General features: G+C 40.3%; 1 long non-coding RNA gene and 1 pseudogene across 2 annotated transcripts in view; both read left to right on the plus strand.

Moving 5' to 3' along the window:
- The window catches only part of LOC309631140, a 283,441-nt gene extending 267,241 nt beyond the window's left edge, over positions 1 to 16,200 (plus strand). Inside the window, exon 2 of the long non-coding RNA XR_014246091.1 lies at positions 12,146 to 16,200. This is a non-coding gene — a long non-coding RNA (uncharacterized lncRNA). The remainder of the gene's footprint in view (positions 1 to 12,145) is intronic.
- On the plus strand, positions 23 to 16,200 carry LOC309631123 (large ribosomal subunit protein eL6-like; annotated as a pseudogene). Its single transcript has 2 exons — positions 23 to 11,090; positions 11,713 to 16,200. The product of its transcript is annotated as a large ribosomal subunit protein eL6-like (transcript).
- Positions 16,201 to 26,053: the final 9,853 nt, after the last annotated feature.

Raw genomic sequence — 26,053 nt, forward strand, 5'->3', positions numbered from 1 at the left:
CATAATTACAGTTATGTGTGTGTGTGTTGAGAACATTTAAGATCTACTTAGCAACTTTCAAGTATATAACACAGTATTGTTAAATATAGCTACCATGCTGTACATTAGATTCCCACTTATTTATCTTATAACTGGAAGTTTTTACCCTTTGACCAATATCTCCATTTCCTCCACCCCCTACCCCCAAGCAACCAACACATTACTCTCTGTTTCTATGAGTTTGGCTTTTTTAGATTCCACATATATGTGAGATCATACAGTATTTGTCTTTCTCTGACTTACTTCACTTAGGATAATGTCCTCAAGTTCCATCCATATTGTTGTGAATGGCAGGATTTCCTTTTTTATGGCTGAATAATATTCCATTGTGTGTATATATTCCACATTTTCTTTATCCATTCACATGTAGATGAATACTTAACGTTGTTTCTATGTCTTGGCTATTGTGAATAATTCTGCAATGAACATGGGGGTGCAAATATCTCTTCAAGATACTGATTTCATTTCCTTCATATCTATACCCAGAAGTAAGATTGCTGGATCATATAGTAATTCTAATTTTAATTTTTTAGGAAACTCCATACTGTATTAATTTGTGTTCTCACCAACAATGGACAAGAGTTCTAATTTCTCCACAACCTCATCAATACTTACTTGTTATCTTTTATTTTTTGGATAATAGCTATTCTAACAGGTATGAGGTGATTATGTTATTAATTTATATTTCCCTGAAAGTTAGTGATGTCAAGCATCTTTTCATGTACCTGTTGGTTTTTTGTATACCTTCTTTGGGAAAATGTCTACCCATTTTTAAATCAGATTATTTGTTTTTTCCTATTGAGTTGTATGAGCTGCTTATATATTTTGGATATGAACATCTTATCAGATACATGGTTTGCAAATACTTTCTCCCGTCTTGTAGGTAACATTTTCATTTTGTTGACACTTTTGCTGTGCAAAAGTTTTTTAGTTTGATGTAGACCTACTTGTTTATTTTTACTTTTGTTGCTTGTGTTTTTGGTGTCATATCCAAAAAGTTATTACCAAGACCAATATGAAGGAGCTTTTCCCCTATATTTTCTTCCAGGAGTTTTACAGTTTCAGGACTTACACTTAAGTCTTTAACCAATTTCAAGTTAAGTTTTGTGAGTGATGTAAGACAGGAATCAAATTTCATTCTTCTGCATGTGAATATCTAGTTTTCCCAACATTGTTTATTGAAGAGCTTATCCTTTCCCCATTGAGTATTCTTGGCTCCCTTGTCAAATATTAGTTGACCATAAATGTGTGGGTTTATTTCTGGGCTCTCAATTCTGTTCTATTGTTCTACATGTCTATTTTCATGCCAGTATCATACTGTTTTAATTACTATTGCTTTCTGTTTCTGTAGATGGGACCACAGCAAGTCAGCCACGTGGTTGTGAGCTTGTTTTGCCAAAAGAGCTCTCCTTGGTCTTGACCTGAACCAGGGTTTCACAATCTCCTACCTGGTACCCAAAACTCCCATGGAGGCACTTTTGTTTGCAGATTTTTACTATTTTTCCAATGCTATGCTGATACCACACTGCCTTGACTATAGTATCTTTATAATAAGTTTTGAAATGAAGCATTATAAGCTCCCAAACTTTCTTTTTTCTTTTTCAGAGTTGTTTGGTTATTCCAGGCCCTTTGTATTTCCATATAAATTGGAAAATGGGATTGTCAATTGCTACCAAAAAAAAAAAAAAAAAAAAACTTTTGGGACTCATACTAGACTGTAATTTAGGGAGAATTGGCATGTTAATTATATCTAGTATTTTAATTCATGAACATAGTATCTCTTTATTTAGTTAAGTCTCTTTTAATTGCATTGTTTCCATTGAGAAGTCTGTGGTTATTCTTATCTTTCTTCTTTCCATGTGTCTTTTTTCTCTGCTTGCTTTTATGATTTTTCTCTTTGTCACTGATATTGAGCAATTTGACTATGATGTGACTTAGTATAGTTTTCTTCATGTATCTTATTCTTGGAGTTCTTCTCATATCTGTGGATTTAGAGTTTTCATCAAATTTGGAAAACTTTTAGCCATTATTTGAATTTGAATTTTTTTTCTGTTCCCACTTACCTCCTTTAGGATCTCCCGTTATATGTGTAGTATAGGCTGTTTGAACTTGTCCCAAGTTCACTGAAGCTGGGTTCACTTTCTTCAGTCTTTTTTCTTTCTGCATTTCATTTTATATAGTTTTTATTGCTATGTTTTTGAATTCACTAATCTTTCCTTCTGCAGTAACTAATCTATTAATTCCATCCAATATATTTTTTTATTTCAGACATATTTTTAATCTTTGGAAGTTTGTTTTGAGTTTTTAAAAATATTTCATGACTCTACTTAATGTATTTAATTTTAATCTACTTTCTTGAATATATGAAATATAATTACAATATCCATTTTGATGTCCTTGTCTACTAATTCTATAACCTATGCTGTTTCTGAGTCTATTTTTATTGATTGATTTTTTCCATTGTGGTCCACGTTTTCCTACTTCTTTATATATCTGGTAATTTTTTTATTGGATCACAAACACTGTTAATTTTACCCTGTTGGGTGCTGGATGTTTTTTTCCATATTTTCACAAATATTCTTGAGCTTTGTTCTTGGAGTAACGATATTTAGAAACAGTTTCACTTTTTTAAGGCTTGCTTTTATACTTCTTTATGTGAGACCAGAAGAGCTTTTAATCTAGGGCTAATTTTGTCCCACCACTGCACAGCATTACCCTTCTGAGTACACTCTCTGACTTCCATAACTTACAAGGTCTATCCATCCTGGCTGGTGGGAATACAAACTCTTCTAAGCCCTATGTGAATCCCAGTGATTTTTCCTTCTAGTCCTTTTAGGCAGTTCTTTCCCCAAACTTGAGTAGTTTCCTCACACAAATATGCTTCTCAGTACTCAGGTGAAAACTCAAAGGGGCAGGGGAGGGGGGGCTTCCCTTGTGGCACAGTGGTTAGGAATCCGCCTGCCAATGCAGGGGACAAGGGTTCGAGCCCTGGTCCGGGAAGATCCCACATGCCGCGGAGCAATTAAGCCTGTGTGCCACAACTACTGAGCCTGCGCTCTAGAGCCTGTGAGCCACAACTACTGAGCCTGCATGCCACAACTACTGAAGCCCACACGTCTAGAGCCCGTGCTCCACAACAAGAGAAGCCACCGCAATGAAAAGCCTGCACACTGCAACTAGAGAAAGCCCGCGTGCAGCAATGAAGACCCAACACAGCCAAAAATTAATTAATTAATTAATTTAAATTTTTTTAAAAAGAACTCAAAAGGGATATGCTCTTCAGATCTTTAGAGCTTTATTGCTCTAAGGAGTCATCTCTTTGGTACTTTGCCCCATGAACTCCAACTGCCGTGGCCTCCCTGGACTCACACTGCCAACCCCTCATAGGCTCCAAGGAGAATCCAGTCCTTAGTCTATCTTGTCCAAAAGCAAACATTTCCTTAATGGCGTTTTGATGAAGAAAGAAGGGAGAAAAGAAAAAAAAGTAAGAAAACAAATACTTTTTAAGAAAAAGAATGGAAGAGTAGGGAAGGAGAAATAAAAGAGGAGGTGGTAAAATTGCTTATAAAATTTTTAATAATACTGGAGAAAGCTTATGACACAATATTTTAAAGAATACAAAAGTGTACATACACAATGTGGTCTCAATTATGAAAACACACACACACACACACACACACACACACACACATACACACACAAAATTGGGCCAGGACTAAGAAAGATGCTTAAAACACTTGCCCTTTGGAATAAAATTTTTCTTATTTTTAGTTTTTCTGTATTTTCTATCATTTTAGCAACAATAAGTAGAATTTTCATAACAAAGAAGAAAAAACTATAACTGAGATGAACTGGATTCACCTTAAAATAAGAAGGAAAATAAGGAGAAAAAGATCAAAATGTCTCAAATTTTGTAACAATTATTTTAGGTAAAAGGCTTCTATGAGTTTTCATATCAAGATAAGAAAGTCCACTTATTTATTTATTATTTATTTATTTATTTTTGGCTGCATTGGGTCTTCGTTGCTGCACACGGGCTTCCTCTAGTTGCGGAGAGCAGGGGCTACTCTTCGTTGCGGTGCCTGGGCTTCTCATTGTTGTGGCTTCTCTTGTTGCCAAGCACGGGCTCTAGGCACGCGGGCTTCAGTAGCTGTGGAATGTGGGCTCGGTAGCTGTGGCTTGCAGGCTCTAGAGCGCAGGCTCAGTAGTTGTGGCACACGGGCTTAGTTGCTCCACAGCATGTGGGGTCTTCCCGGACCAGGGCTCGAACCTGTGTCCCCTGCATTGGCAGGCGGATTCTTAACCTCTGCGCCATGAGGAAAGTCCCTGGAAAGTCCACTTATTTAACTTCCCAGAACATCACCACTCACCACCATCACCGCTTCTAAAAATGTAGCCACCAAAGATCCAAGAGACTTGTAATTCCAAATACGACGCTACACAATACTAGGTAAAACTGCCTTCTCCCTTACACTAACCTGAAGACTCTCCAATGATAGTCAGTGGCCAAAAGCCTGCTGGCATTTGAAATGAATGCCAGAAATCGGGCTCCAGCTCTCCAAATTCTTGACTTACTGCGATGATGTTACAAATAGGTTTTCAGATGGGATACTGAACTTTGCAGTAACATTTAAACTCCATAAAATTCAAAGAAAAAGGGAAATGTTATTTTAAACAGCCCCAAGAACAAACAAATCTGTAGGGGTTACTGCATATGAAAACCTAATTCTCTTGCTAGACTTATGTGCAACATGTCCTCCAACCGTGCTTCCTCTGCCATCTTGTATCGATAAATTCAGTGTTTGTAGGATTTTGTGTAAAGATAGTTTATCTAAATGAACATAAACAAAATAAAAATAGTCTTTCCCCAAAAAAGCAAACATTTTGCCTCTTTGTTCACTGATTTCCCAGTAAAATTCAGTGTTTCTTCTTCTATGTAAACCTTGTATTTGCCATGGCTAACTCAGTTTTCTGCTATTCTGTTCATACATATTAAAGGACTCAATGACATAATTGGCTTTGCTTTTCACTCAGTTGCTTAGGGCTTATAAAAATAAAACGCAAATACCCACAGCTGTTCAAGGCAATCACTCAGCTCTTTGAGAAAAAAATACAGACATAGGGACAGGTGGCCTCAGTCTCAGCACAACATTCAGAATCAAGGGTGCAGCAACTGCAGCTGTGTTTCCAGGAGAAAACAGCAAAGTCCCTGGCTTTCTAGGCTAATTATAGCTATAATATGGACAGGCGAGATCAAGAGAGTGATGTGTCTTGAATCTTGCTTCTCCTGGAAGTTGACCAACCGATATCCAAAGTCTTCCTCTCTGGGAATACCTCAGGATTTCTGATTACCCAGGGGAGGTAGTTCAACAATCCAGAAAATGAGGAGTTAGCATCAAACTGATTTCTGGTGGTGAAGTCGGTGAAGAATGTACCAGGAGGTCTACCCGCCCTTTCTGCAGATAGCCTGATTGCAATAACTTGACTTTCTAAGTACAATTGAGCAAAGGCACGAAGACGGAGCAAGGGAAGGCGCTCGCTGAGATGGATTTGAAGGAGAATAACTAAGTGGGTGATACTGTCTGGTTCTACCCTTAATATGCTTACAGCACGCAGCCTAGTCAAAGCTTCCAACTGATACCCAGGGGGTGTGAGATCGCAGAAGTCATGACTCTTGTTTCAAACATGGCTGTCCTAGCTGCTTCCAGTTCCCTTCAGCCATGGCTACCCCCAGAGCTTGCCTTATGACCCCTTGAATCTCAGAATTCCTGCACAACACTTTTCAGCTTTATTTACATTCCTAACTTCAGATTCATCACAGAATTGGGTTGGGAGTCCCTACTCCATGTCTCAGTCCTACTGGCCACAGCCCTGACCAGGTCATCCCTCCCCGAAGTGGCAAGTGAACCAAATAGCAGCTTAAATCTTGATACCATCTTTCTACCCTAAATTACCATAAAGCCTTTCCAAAACAATTCAGCCATTGTTTTATGGGCTATATTGGCACTTCTCAAACATTTTTTATGGCAGCTCTTGTACCTTATTCATTCCTAATTTCCAGTGGAAAAAGAATTTGAGAAGAAAAATCAAGATGATGATACAAGAAAAAAATCTAACAAAGGGAAAACCTAGTGGTAATTTTTCATATATGTTAATAAATATTTATTAAGTTAATGAATATGTGTATAACAATGGCAAACCATTAACCAACTCAAGTCAAAACTGATGATGCACTCATAAAGATCAGTCCTTCCAAACTTTATGGACATTCCAATCATCTCCTTTTACGAATTCTAAATTTTAAGAGGTTAGAGGATACCTGCTTTCATTGCTTCTATTCAGCATAATACTGGAAGTTCTAGCCAGAACAATTAGGCAAGAAAAATAAATAAAAGGCATCCAAACTGGAAAGGAAAAAGTAAAATGATCTCTGTTGGGAGATGATAGTAATACCAGAGCTGTGCTAAGCCATATTGGAGCCTATGACAAAAGGAAAATTCAGTAATACTGATTCTGTATTTAATTTAAAATTTGATATTTTGTTCATCATTGACTTTTACGTTAATTTTGATGTTTTAAAATATGTTTATCTTGACCATTTAGTTTTTTGGTGCTTCCTTAAATTTTGTACCTGAGGTGAGTGCCTCACTTGCTTACCTTAGTCTGGGCCTTGTTTAAAACTCAGCAAGTTTCTAGTTTGTAGTCTTAATCATATCCCGAAAATTATGTCACTTTTCTGTAAGAATGGAAGGAAAATCTTATATCTGCGGATTATTTTCTAACCCATCTGGAGGCTCTTTACCATCTAGGGCTTTTGCATTTGCTGTGCCTTGCCCTGCATTCTCTTCCCGTCTTCACATGGTTGGCTGTCTCTCATCATTAACAGATTAAGTGTCTTATCAGAGAAATCATCACCAAACTCCTTCTAAAATGGGTTTTTTAATGTCTCCTTTATTATTTGGAACACAGAATCCTATTTGTTTCTTTCATAGCGCTTAAAAAATTGCATTTATGTACGTGTTTGCTGAGTTCTTTATCATGTGTACTCCCCCCTGCCATTACTCTATAAGCACCAAGAGGACAGAGACCCTGTCTTGTTCACCATTATATCACCATTACCTAACAGAGGGCTTAACATACAGTAGGTTCTTAATATATATTGATTGAATGGGTGAAGAAGCTAAGGGGGATTCAGAAACACCCAGATGAGTTGGGGACCTTCCCAGACAGAAGACTTTTGCTCTGCTTCCTGTTGAACATCTGGAATGCAATCACCTTATCAGTTCCCCCTACCACCCACAAGAGACCCAAACTCTGAAAGTAAATCAGGTGGTGAGCATGGTTTGGGAGGCGTGATCTAGATGGGATTCAGTTATCGCTGAAAGCTGGTAAGGGGGTTTGGAAGAAAAAGTACTAGTCAGGGTAGAAGTGGACTGTGTAGTGGGAGGGAAGAGTGTTGTTGCACCAGGGCCAAATGGGAGTTATAACCAGACTTCAAGGGGTTTCCCTAGTACTAGTCAGGACTGGGGTGAACCCGGTCAGCCAGGGAAACCACTGGCCCTGATCAAACCAGAGAGGCCAGAACACAAATTACACTAAGCAATGGCTTCGCCCTGGAATGCATTCAGGCCTGGCACCAACCAGGTGGATGACAGATATTACTAAGGAGCCAGCAGACACAGGTTTATGAACACAGGACGCCCTCTACTCAATACCATAAGATTATATAAGCAAATACACCAAGACACCATCTTGGAGTGAAGCAAGTGGGAAGAAGAGGGGTAAAAACTAAAAGACCAAAGACCAAAAAGACTAGTTAAATTGTTTTTTTTTTATTATTCATTAGTTCTTTTCTTTTTCCTTTCAGTAATACTTTTTTTTGGGCCTTGTTAGAGAATTGTACAATAAGCAACTGATTTGCTGTTAATCTATTAAAAATAGAGAAGGATAATTGAAAAATATGCTGAACATCAAAGCTGATCTTGTGCTCAATGGAAAAAACAGAACGGACGCTATCATTTTGTCTCAGTCTGCTTAACTTTAGGTTTAAATCATTGAATTGGGCTAAGTTTGTTTTTCTTCTTTCTCCTGTCTTGTAAAGAAGACCACTTCAGTTTTGGAGAACTAAGAATCTACATTTTCTTAACACATTCAAGAGACAGTGTAAGAAAATTAAAAGATTTCACAGCAAATGAACGAAAGGACTCTGATGGGCTATGATTTGGAAACATGGGTCTATATGGCTGATTTGAATACTATTGCTGCTTTTTGTTTGGTCCTAGAATGATTGACTTATAGACTACTACAGCTGGGCAATTCCTTAGTACTCACGTGTTTCAATCTTCCTTATTTGACAAATGAGGAAAGATATTATTTGTTCATCCCAGTTTTGTTCCTTTAAAATGCCATCCTCACCTCACAAGTCATGCCAGAACTCATATGGAAGATGTCCCCACTAAGTTACATGGTTCCTCCACCTTCACTTGCCCTGCACTCCCATCCTGTTCCAGGCTCTCACTCTCTGTTAATGCTTCATCCAGACTCTCCCTCCGGTGCCTAACTCAATGCCGTATCTCCCCCTTTAGTGGTCTGACTGCAGAGTCAGCTCCATTTCTAAGCAGTTACTCTTGCTATGGCTGTGCAGTAAAACGATCTTATGAGTAGCTCCTATCTAGATAAGCTTCTTCCTGGTTTGACCCGGCCCTCAAGACTTCACACCAGTATACTGATCAGTAGGCAACATTCTCAGGTCTGTTCTGACCTTGGCAATGAGAATAAGTATCTGTTTTATTTTTCTACATCTTGATGTCTTCAATTAGATTATAAATTCCTTGAAACAAGGATTATTCATCTTTATATTCTTCCCCACATTACCTAAGACAGTTGCTGGCATATAACTAGTGACAAAAGTATTGGTTAATTGATTTAAATCACTCCCTGATCGCCAATACAACCCTACTCCATATTCTGAGTGAGCAGGGTAGGCAGCTGCTGGCTTGATATAAATTTAGAATTTAGGAAAGCTCTCCCAGCCCAAGGACTGTTTCTCTCTGCCAGAATCCCTAAAATAACCACATTACTCACTGCTTTGAGTCAAGGCCTTGAAAATTCTTGTTAAAATGCAAATGTCATTTGAGAGAGATAACATGAAGTTATCAATACCTATTAATAACATAGAATATTATTAGTTTAGCAGAGAATATCAAAGAGCCAGAGGATGGAAGGGCAGACTTAAGTCAACCCCAAAATTTAGGACCTAGTAAAATCAAGAACAGTATCTTGGCAATAGGTGGATGCGTATTGAAAGGAACAATTATCTCAGAAAACTCAAATGAGGTGATAGTGAAAATGCACCTGATACAGTGAAAATATGATTAATAGTAATATAATAACTATTTTTTAGGTACATACGCTGTGTCAGATAGTTTTCTAGGTGCTTTACATATTTTAGCTCACTTTTCATTTCTTCATCTCTAAGATAGGTATAATTATTATCCCACACTTTTAGTTGAAGAAACCAAGGAAGAGAGACATTAAGTGATTTGCCCAATGTCACAAAGCCAGTACGGGGTAGGGCTGGAATTGGAACAAGCTCTCTGGTTCTAGAGTCTCTAGGTTGAACCTCCAAGCCACAGCCTTCGATTGTTGTTTTCGTAATATGGTCATGATTTTAACCACAGAAAGAGGGTTGATCATTCATTCCTCTCAAGCTCACTCACCTACAATCTATGAGTTTCTCCATATGTCTATTCATTTCCACTCCTCCTACAAGCTAACCCAAGTTCTCTTTATTTCTTTTCTAGGAAGCACTCACTGTCTGCCAAGCACTGTGCCAGACCTTATCTCATTTAAGCCTCAGATAAAATATTAATAATTTCTACATGAAGAAACTAAGGCACAGGAGGCTCATTATCTGCCCCCCGCCAAAGTCATTCTGTAATATTAGTCCTGGGATTTGAACCCACAAAGGCTGATTCCAGAGCCCTTAGTCATATTTCCTGAGTGACCCAACCACATGGTTATCCTACAAGTTTCCTAACTCACCTCCCTTTGGCTGGTCTGTCCCCCAACCCAACTCCCACATCTCAAACCCTAAGGTCCCCTCTCCTGGCTCCTAATCTGTTGTTCAAGGAAGTGGAGGCTCAGGCTCCCACCTTCTTCTTGTTTCTCCAGGTATAAGTACCTACTGAATAGCTACTAACACATTTGACTACATTTTTAAAAAGAAGAAGAAATTAAACATTTCTCCAAGGCCACAAACAATTCAACAAACAAAGGGCAACTCAGTGGGGAGTGGGAAGGGGGGAGGGGCAAGAAAGAGGTAGAGGATTAAGAGGAGGTACAACTACTATGTATAAAATAAATGAGCTACAAGGAGCTCTTTCCCATCTTGCAAGATGGCGGGTGAAAAAGCTGAGAAGCCAGATACTAAGGAGAAAAAACCTGAAGCCAAGAAGGCTGATGCTAGTGGCAAGGTTAAAAAGGTGAAGAAGGTTAAGAAGGGGAAGCCCCGCTGAAGCTGAAACCCTGTCCCGGTCAGAGGAATTGGCAGACATTCCCGATCGGCTATGTATTCCAGACAGGCCTTGTACAAGAGGAAGTATTCAGCAGCTAAAGCCAAAGTTGAAAAGAAAAAGAAAAAGAAGGTGGCAGTTCTTGCTACTGTCACAAAACCAGTTGGTGGTGTCAAGAATGGTGGTACCCGAGTGGTTAAATTTTGCAAAATGCCTAGGTATTATCCTACTGAAGATGTGCCCTCGAAAACTGTTGAGTCGGCAAAAAACCCTTCAGTAAGCATGTGAGAAAACTGCGCTAGCATCACTCCTGGGACCATTCTCATCATCCTCCCCGGGCGCCACAGAGGCAAGAGGGTCATCTTCCTGAAGCAGCTGAGCAGTGGCTTGCTACTTGTGACTGGGTCTCTGTCCCTCAATTGAGTTCCTTGGCGTAGAACACACCAGAAATTTGTCATTGCCACCTCCATCAAAATTGATATCAGTGGTGTGAAAATCCCGGAACATCTCACTGATGCTTACTTAAAAAGAAGCTGCGTAGCTCTATTTACAATAGCCAGGACATGGAAGCAACCTAAGTGTCCATCGACAGATGAATGGATAAAGAAGATGTGGCACATATATACAATGGAATATTACTCAGCCATAAAAGGAAATGAAATTGAGTTATTTGTAGTGAGGTGGATGGACCTAGAATCTGTCATACAGAGTAAAGTAAGTCAGAAAGAGAAAAACAAATACCGTATGCTAACACATATATATGGAATCTAAAAAAAAAAATGGTTCTGAAGAGTCTAAAGGCAGGACAGGAATAAAGATGCAGACGTAGAGAATGGACTTGAGGACACGGGGAGGGGGAAGGGTAAGCTGGGACGAAGTGAGAGAGTGGCATGGACATATACACACTACCACATGTAAAATAGATAGCTAATGGGAAGCAGCCACATAGCACAGGGAGATCAGCTCGGTGCTTTGTGACCACCTAGAGGGGTGGGATAGGGAGGGTGGGAGGGAGGGAGACACAAGAGGGAGGGGATATGGGGTTATATGTATACATATAGCTGATTCACTTTTTGATACAGCAGAAACTAACACACCGTTGTAAAGCAATTATACTCCAATAAAAATGTTTAAAAAAATTTTTTTTAAAAAAAAGAAGCTGCGTAAGCTCAGGCACCAGGAAGGTGAGATCTTTGACACAGAGAGAGAACCACGAGGTTACAGAGCAGAGCAAGGTGGATCAGGAAGCTGCGGACTCACAAATTCTGCGAAGAATCAAAGCTGTTCCTCAGCTCCAGGGCTGCCTCCGCTCTGTATCTGCTCTCACAAATGGAATCTATCCTCACAAAGCAGTGTTCTAAACTTCTTACAAAGAACCTAATTAAATAACTGACCCATTTGAAAAAAAAAAAAAAAAAAGCTGCAAGGATATATACAACACAGGAAATAGTACAACACAGGGAATATAGCCAATATCTTGTAACTATAAACGAAATATAACCTTTAAAAATTGTGGGGCTTCCCTGGTGGCACAGTGGTTGAGAGTCTGCCTGCCAATGCAGGGGACACGGGTTCGAGCCCTGGTCTGGGAGGATCCCACATGCCGCGGAGCAACTGGGTCCATGAGCCACAGCTACTGAGCCTGCGCGTCTGGAGCCTGTGCTCCGCAACAAGAGAGGCTGCGATAGTGAGAGGCCCGTGCACCGCGATGAAGAGTGGCCCCCGCTCGCCGCAACTAGAGAAAGCCCTCGCACAGAAACGAAGACCCAACACAACCAAGGATAAATAAATAAATAAAATAAATTAAAAAAAAAAAAAACTGATCTCCATTTAAAAAAAAAAATTGTGAAACACTATCTTGTACACCTGATACTTACATAGTATTGTACCTCAGTTAAACTATACCTCAATTAAAAGGAGGGGGGGGCGCAATTCAGGAAAATATTTATAGCATATGTAGCAAAGGGCTAATTTTCTTCATTTACAAAGAGCTCTTAGAGATATGTGTCTCCAAAAGGAAAAATTGACATGGGATATAAACAGGTTAAGTCCAATTTAAAAGATTTGCACTTAAGAGATGGGCCAAGATAGCGGAGTAGAAAGACCCTGAGCTCACCTCCTTTCATGGGCACACCAAAATTACAACTATTTACAGAACAACCATCAGTGAAAAAGGCCAGAACCTACCAGGAAATATCTTCCACAACTAAAGATAGAAAGAAGAAACCACAACCAGACACAAGAAAAACTTTCTGGCCTCCCCCTCTGTACCAGGAAGGGCAGATCGATTCTCAAATCATCGGAGACAGCACTAGATGCTTATCAGCCCGGAGATGGCGCCAGAGAAACCTACAGAACAAACCTTGCTAAAAACAACACATTTTCCATTAGTTTCCTTTATATATTTACCTTTCCACAATTTGCCATCTCCTAGAAGCCCAATGTGCTTTTCCTTTGTTTTGTCACGACTCTAAAAGTTTATTGTTCTGTATTAAGATGCTATAAAAACCCAGCTGACACCTTGATCTTGGACTTTCCAGCTTCCAGGACTGTGAGAGATAAATGTTTGTTACTTCAGTCACCCAGTCTATGGATTTTATTATAGCAGCCCAAACGGCCATAAAAGGCCCTTAGCTCTGGGGTTTTAAATTATTTCTCCCTACTCCTTTTCCACTCCTCTTCCTCCTTCCCATTCCAATGCACCATATGACCCAGCAAAACAATTTACTCACAGATTCTTACTTCTGTATGCTGGGAGATACTCCTCCATGGGTCTCTCGCGTTCCTACATGTCTTACTGAGTGTGCCAAGAAGGCAAAGCCCTAACTGATCTTTACCAGGACCATTTCTCAGGATTATATAGAACCTTTGTAGATGAGGCAATGTCTTCCTCTGGGACAAAGAGCAGACTTGCTTACTGCTTGCTATAAAACAACAGGTTCCCAAGCTCAGTGTTTCTCTCTTGTAATACAACCCACTACGTGTGCAAACATGCACCTGGACCCTCTGTGTCACTGTCATGGGGCTTAGGAAATAAGGGAACTGACACAAATAATGCTGATTGATTCTTACGCTACTAGCCAGGCTGTGAGTAATATTGTCCTTTGTATCTTACCCAGGAATCTTGTGTCTTCTACCAACACCCATGAAGCCATAATAGGACTTCTCTGGTGGCACAGTGGTTAAGCATCCGCCGGCCAATGCAGGAGACACAGGTTCGAGCCCTGGTCCGGGAAGATCCCACACGCCGTGGAGCAACTAAGCTCGCACGCCACAACTACTGAGCCTGTGCTCTAGAGCCCTCAAGCCACAACTACTGAGCCCACGTGCCACAACTACTGAAGCCTGCGCTCCTAGAGCCCATGCTCCACAACAAGAGAAGCCACCACAATGAGAAGCCTGCACACCACAACGAAAGAGTAGCCCCGGCTTGCCGCAACTAGATAAAGCCTGCTCACAGCAACAAAGACCCAACACAGCCAAAAATAAATAAATAAACAAATTTATTTTAAAAAACCATACTAGGCTAAGTTATTAGCATGTAAGTAGAGTAAAATCAAACTTACCTGACAGTGGAACCTCTTCTCCACTCCTATGCCATTGCTCACACATTCTCTTGAAACATTCTTTCCTCCTGCCTCTGCTTCTTTGTTTCTTCTTCTTTCTTTCTTTTTTTGGTTATTCCAGTTTTTAAATTCCTTTTTTCCTACTAATTTCAAAATTATACTTTATATTTTTATTCTTTTATTCTCCTTAGGTCATGCTCCTGTACCTCCAAAAAAATGTTTAATCAGTATCTCCTTTCCTCTTCCAAACTCTACGAAGTTTCAGCATGCTTTAACACCTATTACACAACCTCTTTTTCTATGTTACGGTTGTCTTTTAACTTAATTTCACCTCATTTTAATTTTCCTCCCCTTTCATTAGTTTTATTTAGTCTGCTATAGGCAATTATTCAGGTTTACCACGTGCTTACCAATTGTTTTGCTCACCATTGCCTCTTGCATCCCAATCCTTCCTTCGAGGTTTCAATCTTTTCTTAGAGTGAAGTATGTCTTTCAGTAGCTCTTTCAGCAATGGTTTGTGAGAAGTAAATTCTTTCAGCCTCTTTATCTGAAATACCCTTATTTCATCCTCACTCTTCAGAGATTGCAAAAGCAAATGTTTTTCACATTAGTGTACATAAGAGTGATCTGGGGAAATTTGTCAAATGCAGATTCTTGGGTTCCTTAGAGCTTCTAGTTTAGTAGTTTGGGAAGGGATGGGATAGGATTAAATCTTTTCAATTACCACTCAAAGTGATTCTGATGTAAATAGGTCAAGGCCACACTTTGGGAAGAAATAGGTCTATAGACAGAGGGATGCCGTGGAAAAGATTTTTAGTTTGTTTTTTACATTTTTTCCTTATAAAAGTTATACATACACAGTAAAGGGATTTTAGAAAAATGAGAAAGAAAAAGGCATTTAATTATATCTTATATCCAAATATAATTGCTGGTAATATTATTTACAGTTGATATTCATTATTAGCAGATTCCAAATTTGCAAATGCATCTACTCCCTAAAATTTATTTGGAACTCCAACATCAATACTTGTGGACATGCACACAGTGCTGAAAATTTTGAGTGGCCTATTGGACCTGCACTGGTTTCCAGATGAGGAAAGGCACACGCTCCCTTCTGGTTCAGCTCTCGTGCAGAAGTGGCCAGAAGATGGAGCCGGTAGGGGGCAGTGTGGTGTAGCGAAAGAAGCTCCGGCTCCAGGATCACCTGGACAGGACTTGAATCTCAACTCTGGTTCCTGTGCCTGATGAGATGGTCTCAGGCAAGTGACTTAACAGCCCTGAACCTCATGGTTTTCTACCATGATGACTTCTTTTTAGTATTTAAGATTATGATCTATGTGAGAGACATATATACATGAATATATTTCCTCTAGGAGCAATGATTCAGTATTTGCTAATTCAGTGTTTCCAGACTTTACGGAACGTAACTACCGTTTTGAAAATTGACTGTATTTTCTCCCAGACTTTTTAATATGCTTCAGGTGTTTGCAATATTGCTGTCGCGATTTGTATATATCTTACCCAGGTGAGCCTCTCCCTTTCCTGATCACCATCTCCAAGGCAGTGGTTTCAACCTGGCTGCACATCAGAATCACCTGGGGAGCTCTTACAAAATACTGATGCCCAGACCCCATCTCCAGAGATTCAGATTCAATTATTATGAGGCGAGGCCCAGGAATCAGTAGACTTTGAGAGCTCCCAGGTGGTTCCAGAGCAACCTGGAGCAGAACCTCTGCTTAGTTTCTTTGGCAAAGAAGCTAATGGGGGCTTCCCTGGTGGCGCAGTGGTTGAGAGTCTGCCTGCCGATGCAGGGGACACGGGTTCGAGCCCTGGTCTGGGAGGATCCCACATGCCGCGGAGCAACTGGGCCCGTGAGCCACAGTTGCTGAGCCTGCGCGTCTGGAGCCTGTGCTCCGCAACAAGAGAGGCCGCGATGGTGAGAGGCCCGCGCACCGCGATGAAGAGTGGTCCCCACTTGCCGCAACTGGAGAAGGCCCTCGCACAGAAACGAAGACTCAACACAGTCATAAATAAATAAATAAAAGAACGTGAATTTCTTTAAAAAAAAAAAAAAAAGCAAACTGGGCTATTCATTTCAGTAACAGTCAAGTGGTCTTAGTTTGCATTCAATTTCCAATCAGTTTAAAAAAAAAAAAAAAAGAAGCTAATGGTCTCCGTACACTTTGGAGCCACCCCTTTGGCAGCCCCGTATCCCTAAGGAATAGTACTACCCCACCCCCAGCCCTGCTCTGGCCATGGCCCATTCCTCTACCCGCCAGTGCCTGGAACTCACATCTAGTGTCCTTCCCAGGACAATGCTACTATTTGTGCCACTGAGTTCGTCAGAGGGGTGAGGTGGGAAGGGACCCGTGGTGCTTTTACTGACCTGCTCCTTAATCTCCCTTGCACAGTACCACACAAGGCTGAAAGAATAACAGGCTTTCTGGAAGACTGGAGGTAATGGAAGGGAACCGCAGAGCAAAGCAAAATGCAAACCAGGCACCAGAAGTGACTGTTCTAATAGTCCAGGGTAGAAGAGCCGTCACCACCAAACCTGTCTGTGTGCAGACCCAGATCCCTGCCTCTGCCTTCTTCCTCTTAGGCAATCCACGCGACACACCCTCAGTGGAGCATCTCCCAGAGTTCTGAGTTTCTCAGACTAGAATAATATTCCTGGAGAGGTCGAAAGGGGTCTCTACCATTATAAGCTAAAGATATGCATCTTCCTTCCTGACAGATTCAGCAGATAACCGCTGAATCAAATGCACACACACACACAGAGACAAAGATAATTCTCAGAGCTCAGTCTCAGTTCAGACCAAGGGTTTAGAGAAACAGTTTCCTAAATGTGAGTTAACAAGGCCTCCACATACATCAAAGATAATGTTTTACCGTATTATACGCAACAATGTCAACCTCAACACCCCACAACTGTCTGCTAGTCTCCCGCTCACAAACCCTTCCCAGGTCTGTAATTTCTGCATCTTTTTTAAGCATCAGAGCCACCTATCTCTGATGGCCACATCTGGCTCCACAAAGAAATTGGAAAGTATTGAAAACCCTTCTTGCTTTTCTATTATATCAAATCATTTTCTTAGGCAGGGCATCTCCAAGACTAGCTTTTGTCAGTAGTAGAACGCAATATAAGGTTTATTAGCCTTCCCTACCTCACCCGGGGCAGGGGGAGGGGTGGAGATGGGAGGAAGAAAGGGAAGGTTTCAACTCTTTTTCTGTATTTTATGTTTTTAGATTTTGATACAGTTTTGTATTTTAACATGTTTACTAAGCTTTGTTGCATAGGTACTTTCCTATGCTATAAAATAGTGTAATTAGGTATTTTTAGTTGCTGAAAAATATTTCATTGACTGGGTATACCATGGGCTACTTAACTATGTATATGTACATTGTTTGTTTCCAATTTTTATTATCTTAAATAATGCTGCATTAAACATCTCTGTATTCAAAGCACCTTGCTTAGGACTACCTGCTGAGGATGGGTGCTGCGAAATAGAACTGCCGAGTCACAAGACAGGTATATTTGTTATATTTCTCAAATATAACAAATTGTGAATTTCTCAAATTCTTGAGAAATATTGGCACCACTTTTCCAAAAGACATGTACCAACTTGCATCTTCCCCAGGAGACTGGATGGGAATGGCTTTTAAAAGAGAAATGACATGATCAGATCTGCATTTTAGAAACGTGTCCGGCTTCATGTCTAGGCCTCGTTAGGTGGGGTTTTGGTAGTCCAGGTGTAGATGGTAAGGGCCTGGTAAAAACTAGAGGGAAGGTTTTACTAAGTAGACTCAGTCACCAGACAACCAGGATAGAAGCAAGGTCCATATTGGCCTTAAAATCACCATGAATATATCACGAAGTTGAAGGGAGCCTAGAGCAGTATTCCCCTCTCTACCACAATTGTGACATCACGTAGTGTCTGCTAGATTTGGTTGGAAATTACTGCAGCATCTGAGGACCCTTGAGGATGTTTTCTATACACATAAAATTACATTGTGCAGAAATGCCATCTACGTGGATATCAGAGTATCAAGAAGCATACAAATAATGAGATATTTTTCATAATCAAGCTTTTGTTTTTTAAAAACAATTAAAACACTTTCCTTTCTTTATTTCTAATTGCAAAAAATAAGCCATGCTCACTCTCCTACTTCTAATTTTCATGCTGATTCTCCCATGTTCTAGAGAGCTTTAATGTCTTCAGAATAAATTTCCCTCAGGATTACTTTAGAACCCAAAAATAGTCACTACAGCACTAGAGTTCCCTTTTACTTCACTAAGAAAGATAATTTTTATAAATCATTTTAAATTGTCCATTTACAAATAACTAGAACTTAAATTTCTATTTTAAAGACAGTAAAACTTGCATTTTAAATTCCAGTACACAAAGTATATTGATCTAAACCTCAAGTCTCGGATATATAACCTCTAACCACGACAGCAACAATTTTAACCAAAAAAGATCATCATCATCAAAAAATTATCAAAATGATAATAATCATCAAAAAAGGTGAAGAATATTTATTTCATGTAGTTTTACTTAATTTTGTTTATCCTTTATATCTATGGAAATTTTTCTAAAGATTAAAAAAAAAATCAAAGCTTTTCATGGGGACAACATGAAAAAACAATTTTTCAGGATAAATCTTAGCGGTTACTCTATTTATCCATCTCTTAGGTATCTGTCTCAGTTGGTTCTTGCATATGTGATGCTTTTCATTAAAATCGGAAATGGTTATTTTTACAACGGAATCTGTTCCACACACTTAGAATTTTCAGTCTCATTTAAGGATACACCAAAAGCCATGGAGTGTTGGGCACTTTCAAGAATATAATCAATTTCTTCAGATAATTTTCTGCAGACTGTTAGTTGGCTTTCCTCTAATACCAACTCTGGTTTTAATTACATTGAAGAATAAGGTTTTTGACTATTCTTTTGACTGTCAAATACCAGGGAGATAATGCTCTATATTGTGCCAAAATAGTGAAATACAAAAATTGCTTTGCTTGCCAAAGTATACTAAGGGTCACACTTTACCAGATAACAATGGATAATCGCCCAGTAGCCTGTGGGGAAACCTTCACTTAAAAAAAGCTTTTTTCAAAAAAAAATAAAAAAGGTCATGAAGAACCTAGTGGCAAGATGGGAATAAAGACACAGACCTACTAAAGAATGGACTTGAGGATATGGGGAGGGGGAGGGGTGAGATGTGACAGGGTGAGAGAGTGTCATGGACATATATACACTACCAAATGTAAAATAGATAGCTAGTGGGAAGCAGCCGCATAGCACAGGGAGATCAGCTCGGTGCTTTGTGACTGCCTGGGGGGGGTGGGATGGGGAGGGTGTGAGGGAGGGAGATGCGGGAGGGAGGAGATATGGGAACGTGTGTATATGTGTAGCTGATTCACTTTGTTAGAAAGCAGAAACTAACACACCATTGTGAAGCAATTATACTTCAATAAAGATGTTTTAAAAAAAAAAGCTTTTTTCTAAGACAGGAAAAGAAGCAGGAATGGTCAGCTACTATTGAAAACTCTGCATATAGTCCTAGAAGCATAATTTGTCATTTCCTTTTATGGTCCTTGTCTAAGCCTGTCACTCTTCTGGAAACCACTGATGCATAAATCATGTGTCATATAAGCCGTAACTGCCCAGCACTGCTCTGTTATCCTACTTGCTCTCTGCTGGGACCCAGAAATGCATTTCCAAATGAAAATTACTTCCTAATTTAGGATAAAGAGAGAAGAACTGAACAAAAAATAGTTTTCTTAGCAATTTTCAAAATTTAGCAGAAGGAGTACGTTCAGAGGAAGAAAGACCTAATCTACATGCTTGTTCTCCAAGACAGGTCTCTGCTCCCCACACAGTCCTCAGCCCCTCCCAGTCTCGAGAGACTGGCAGTGGCCAATAGGTTTCTTTGGGGGGTTAATGGGGAGGGGTTGGCAATCGGGATGAGTTAATATATATGTGAAGCCCTTAGAACAGCTCCTGGCACACTGTAAGCTCTCTAATCATCAGGATTATTATCACTGACATTAGGAAATGGTGAATCAGTCTTATTCCTTCTCAATACTCTGGAACATTTTGGAAATTCTGAGCCAATGAAGAAGACCCCAGAGTGTCTCAGGACAAGTAAATGTACAGGGTCCTTAAGTGCTTCTGATCTTCTCCATTGGCCAGGCAGAGTCTCTGCTGCTTCTGTAGCACCAGCACCGTAGCCTCCCCACTCTACCACAGTGTAGTGGTGAATAGCAGGTGCAATTTCCACAACAGCTGCCACTCTCATCCACTGCTGCTGATATTGCCTTTGCTGTGTCTATCACGACGGCTAAAGGTGATCTCATCACCAGGATTATGGTCCTTCTATATGGACCACTTCCATATGGCTCATTAAAGTGTAATCTGACTCTTCCAGGTTATTTTCTCAAGCAAATAGAGACACGTGTCCTTAAGGCTGGATCAGAAGACTTTTATATGACAACGTGCGGTGCCTCCCTCGCCACAAACCCCAAACCTTAATTAATTCCCAAACCCTTAATGAGTCTCCTTGAGAACAGAAGTGCTGGTGGCTTTTTATGGACAATGACATTTCTTCTATCATTATGCAGATTAGATTTCCCCCCTTTACCCTCAGGAATATGTTCACTGCATTCACAACAGTGATGACAGTGACTGATTATGAGCTCTCACAACCTGTTCGCAGTCAAAGTGCCAAAGATGACTGAGACGAACACTCAATGGTTATCTTAAAGTATGAACAAGAACAAAGTGATGGGGCTTCCCTGGTGGCGCAGTGGTTAAGGGTCCGCCTGCCAATGCAGGGGACACGGGTTCGAGCCCTGGTCTGGGAGGATCCCACATGCCGCAGAGCAACTAGGCCCGTGAGCCACAATTACTGAGCCTGCGCGTCTGGAGCCTGTGCTCCGCAACAAGAGAGGCCGCGATAATGAGAGGCCCGCGCACCGCCATGAAGAGTGGCCCCCGCTTGCCGCAACTAGAGAAAGCCCTCACGCAGAAACGAAGACCCAACACAGCCATAAATTAATTAATTAATTAAAAAAAAAAAAAGAACAAAGTGATGCTGTGTGACAAATGAAAGAATACATTTGAGATATGCAGCTGAGGTCCATGTTGGCATTTTTAAGAATAACAGGTTTGTGGAGACAAATGTAAAAGAAATGTAAAACCAAGAGAAGTGACACATAATATTTAGTAATCCAGGAACATTCTGAGAAGTCAACAGTAGATAAAAATCTTTAGGATAGATCAGTACTCAAAATCTTGTGATTGTAATCAAGCTTCTTTGATTGTCACTCTTACTAGGCAATTCCTCATTCTCGCACTCCTACTGAAACATTTTGAACTCTCTATAAGCATTCTGTTATGGGAAAGTGAGACGGATTTTTTTTCAAATAATGGGACTTCAGGAGCGTTCAGAAACATGATAGAGGCAACCTTGATGTGGATGTGGGGAGGGAATAGAACAACACTTTCATTTAAATGTAGAATATTTCATAGTTTTACATCTTAGAGCCCATTTAAATTATCTCATGAAAATCATAGTCTCACAATATTGGATGCTTTATGAGAAAGCATGCCTCACAATTTTTACCTCTCTGACCAGACATTAGAAGCCAATGGGAGTCTTCTTCTCAAAGCCTGTGAGTCTCTCTTTGAATTCTCAAGGATACATTTGATTCCAAAAAACACAGGTAAAAATTAGTCTGGCTGTTGAATAGAAAACACTATTTTAAATATAGTTACATTTTCCTCTTCTTAGAGTCGTGAGGAAAGTTCACTTAGGTCTCGAAAGTTCTGCTGATGACAAGCAAGATTCCATGTGAACTTTTTCTAACTATTTGGGAATGTCAGCAGGCCCATCATGGACTGCAGCAAAAGTGTTTCCCTAAAAAGAAAAAAATGTTTCCCTGCTCCCTGCTTTGCATTCACAAATCAGTCATATGCACTCTGTTCTTTTGTCAAGGTGACCAATATTTATATAATGCCAACTATCTTTCCAGTACTACCTTAGATATTGAGCAGAATTCAGACAGATAGATGGATAGAACATAGATAAAAGACAGGTAGCTAGGTAGATAGATTTTTAAAAACCACATAGTCCCTACTCTCTAAAATCTTACAATTCAATTGGGGAGCTAGTTATGCTCATGAAATAACTAGAAAAATGATACAAGATGGTATGGAGTCAAGTGTTTGAGTGTGTGAAACAAATTGCCAATGTTAAAAGTATTCTCATATGAAAGAGATCAAAGTGGGCAGATAGGGAAGACAGCATGGAGTGTTCAGTTGTTACTGAGCTACAATTCATGAATCGGGTAAGAATTTGATTGAAAGAATGGACACAGATGGGTGGGAAAGTAGGAAGAGAAAAGATGACAAAAGCAGGAAAGATTCCATAAGCTAGTGGGATTGCTCATGGAAAATGAAAGGGAAGGGAAAGTCAAAAACACCAACTAGTCTGAAATAATTTATGCTAGAAAGTAAAAGGGGGGACTTCCCTGGTGGCGCAGTGGTTTAGAATCCACCTGCCAATGCAGGGGACACGGGTTTGATCCCTGGTCCAGGAAGATCCCACATGCGGAGGAGCAACTAAGCCCGTGAGCCACAACTACTGAGCCTGCGCTCTAGAGCCCGCGAGCCACAACAACTGAGCCTGTGAGCCACAGTTACTGAGCCCGAGTGCCACAACTACTGAAGCCCGTGTGCCTAGAGCCCGTGCTCCGCAACAAGAGAAGCCACTGCGATGAGAAGCCCGCACAGCGCAAGGAAAAGCAGCCCCCGCTCGCCGCAATTAGAGAAAGCCCGCGTGCAGCAACGAAGACCCAACGCAGCCAAAAATTAATTAATTAATTTTTTTAAAAAAAGAAAGTAAAAGGGGGTTCATTCATTCATTGAACTGTAACTAATGATAATTATGGGTAACGCCTGGCTCTGCTGTTAGGCAGAGTTCAAGTCAAGTTCCGTGACTAAAGAGAGATTCTTACAGAAAAACAAAAACAACAACAACAAAAACAACAGATATGGTGGAGGAGGTAACTCTGGGAGCAGACCTAAAAATATCCCCACATACATCCCTGCCTACTGTCTCCATTCCTCACCCCTCATCACCAAGACTAAAATTATTTTGGAGTTGCTAATTTCAAAGTAACTGTGGGGAATATAAGACAGAGAGAGCTGAGGACAAGCCAATGGTGGGAAAACAAAGCATGTCTTTGAAGAGCAAGAAGCTGAGTATAAGGCCGGGAAACAGAAAGAAATCAAGCATCACAGGCATATGAGGTGATGGCAGGGGCCTCATCATGGCAAGCAGGAGAGAACGGGACAGGAAAATTCCCCATGGAGGCAGAGCATATTGAAAGACTGGGACTCCAGCTGGTTTTTTGTTTCCATGTGGCATCTGAAGATTTACATGTTATACGGTCTTCTGCTCAGCAAGCCATCCCAAGCAGTAAATTTCCCAGGCAGACCATGTGAGAGGGAATACCCAAAAGATGGTACAGAGGCACAGGGCAGAGACAGTTCGTTGCATTCAAATAGCTATTCCCACCCTTTTCTTTGGCCGAGACTCCAACATTTACTCAAGCACATTGCTGCCTGAAACAAAGACTACATTTCCCAGCCTTCCTTGCAGATAGGTATGGCCTGTAACTAAGTTCTAATCAATGAGGTACAAGCAGAAGTATCAAGTGGATCTATTAGAAAAGCACCTCAAAAAAACTGAATCTTGGAAGACTCCTTAAAAAAAGCCACTGATTTTCTTTTTCTTTGGGGAAATGTGAAAAATAACTAAATCCTACTTCAAGGTTGATGGGGATCATACCAGATGTAGAGACAACCACCATCTGGTTAAATAGACAATATGCTATAGAAGTTCTTTGGAAGGAGATATGAAAGGTTTGAATGGGTAAAGTGAGAGCAGCAAGAATAGTGGTCAGGGACTTCTCTGGTGGTCCAGCAGTTAACACTCCACGCTCCCAATGCAGGGGGCCCAGGTTCCATCCCTGGTCTGGGAACCGGATCCCACATGCTGCAATTAAGAGCCCTCATGACACAACTAAAGATCCCGCACGTGGCAACGAAGATCCCGTGTGTCTCAACTAAGACCCACCTCAGCAAAAGGAAGGAAGGAAGGAAGGAAGGAAGGAAGGAAGGAAGGAAGGAAGGAAGGAGAGCAATTTTACTAGGGCGATAAATGGCAGAAAGTATCAAGAGAAAATACTAATATTTGCATATTCTCATAAACTTTCCAGAGGACTAAGATTTAATGGGATGGTTATCACAATGAGCATTTTCAGGACCATGTCAAACTGGCATGGCAAAAATTGGGGATCAAATGGACCTTTCAGTAACTCTTAAATCACACCATATATGTAGGTGACTGATAAATGAAGGGAGATAAATAAGGGAAAAACCTTTAAATCAGCTATATATTTAGTGAATACTTACCTACTAGGCATTCAAAGATGAATAAACGTTAAGTCCCACTTATATATCCATCTTATATATCTCATCTTATATATCCATCAGATTTTCAGTTTATTTTATTTCCAGAGAAGGGGATAGCTACTAAATAACTACTAAAAAGCTCTTCAATGTGACCAAATTACTGTGTTCTAAAATAGTTCGGTCTCAACTAAATCAAAACCAATCTCCTTTGAGCTCTGAAGACCTGTGATGCAACCAGGATCAGAACAGTTTATATGCCCAAAAGATTTTTATGATAATTGTGTTTACTGTAAAATAGGTACACCCTGCAGAAACTATCTTATTCAATTCTGAATCATAGTCTAGCCACTTTCTGTCTCTTCTAAAACGGAGGAAATAATATTCCAACTCCAATTAGCTCAGCAATGAAGATAGTGAATTAAACCAGAATAGTGAGCAAGACAGAAAAGACAGTTTCAGGGCCCTCTCATTTAAACTGAAAATGAGATGTTACGCTGAGGACAGGGGAGGAAAATTAGTGCAAAAGACAACATTGGAGTTATGATAGCTCTAATGCGGTACCATAATGACAGGCTTTTAACCCATGATTAATTTAACTATTCACATGAGTCAACCTGCCAGTTATGTCAAAACAAGTTGGCCTGAACAATGAATTCTGGAAATAGTTCCAGCAGACCTGAGAGCAAGGGGGAAAGGGGGTGGAGAGAAAGGGGAGGGTGGGGAGGAGATTAGTCAGAGAAAATGGGTCTTGGATGTGAAGCAGAATTCTATTCACCTGCCAGTTCACTGGCTTTACTTCAGCACAATGAACTCTTCAACACAGGCTCCATTCAAAGTACCTCATAAAGGAAGAAGTAGTCTAACTCCCAGTAAGACACTGCGTGTTCAGATTTGGAACCAATTGTTCATAAAGTCAAAACTAGCAGTCACCTACCTATATGGTGTGATTTGAGAGATACTGAAAGGTCCATTTGCCCCTAAATTTTTGCACTTCCAGCTTGGCATAGGACCTGAAATCCTCACTATTATAACCCTTCCATTAATTTACATCATTCTCTGGAAGGTCTCTGGGAAAATGCAAATATTTGTACTTATGCCTAGTCCCGACTGTCAGACCATCTTGTTACACTCCTGCCTAGATATCCTTTTTTTTTTATCGTGACTGGGGTTTGCCAAAATTGCCTGGGTTAATTCTGTGACTAGGTCTGTGGATTCTGACAAGTGACTAACCCAAGAGTGTATGCACATTGTTAAATACGTGGCTCTTTAGGAGATACTGACATATGCTATATATACTGCATATACTGACATTCAACTTACAATCCAGACTTAACCCCATTGTAAGTCGAGGAAGATCTGTACTTGAAATTTGCCGAGAGTAAAACTCAAGTGTTCTCACCACACACACAAAAAAAATGAGAACTATGTGAAGTGATGGATATGT

The sequence above is a fragment of the Balaenoptera borealis genome (assembly GCF_965194805.1).
Source record: "Balaenoptera borealis genome assembly, chromosome: 6".
Classification (NCBI taxonomy): domain Eukaryota; kingdom Metazoa; phylum Chordata; class Mammalia; order Artiodactyla; family Balaenopteridae; genus Balaenoptera; species Balaenoptera borealis.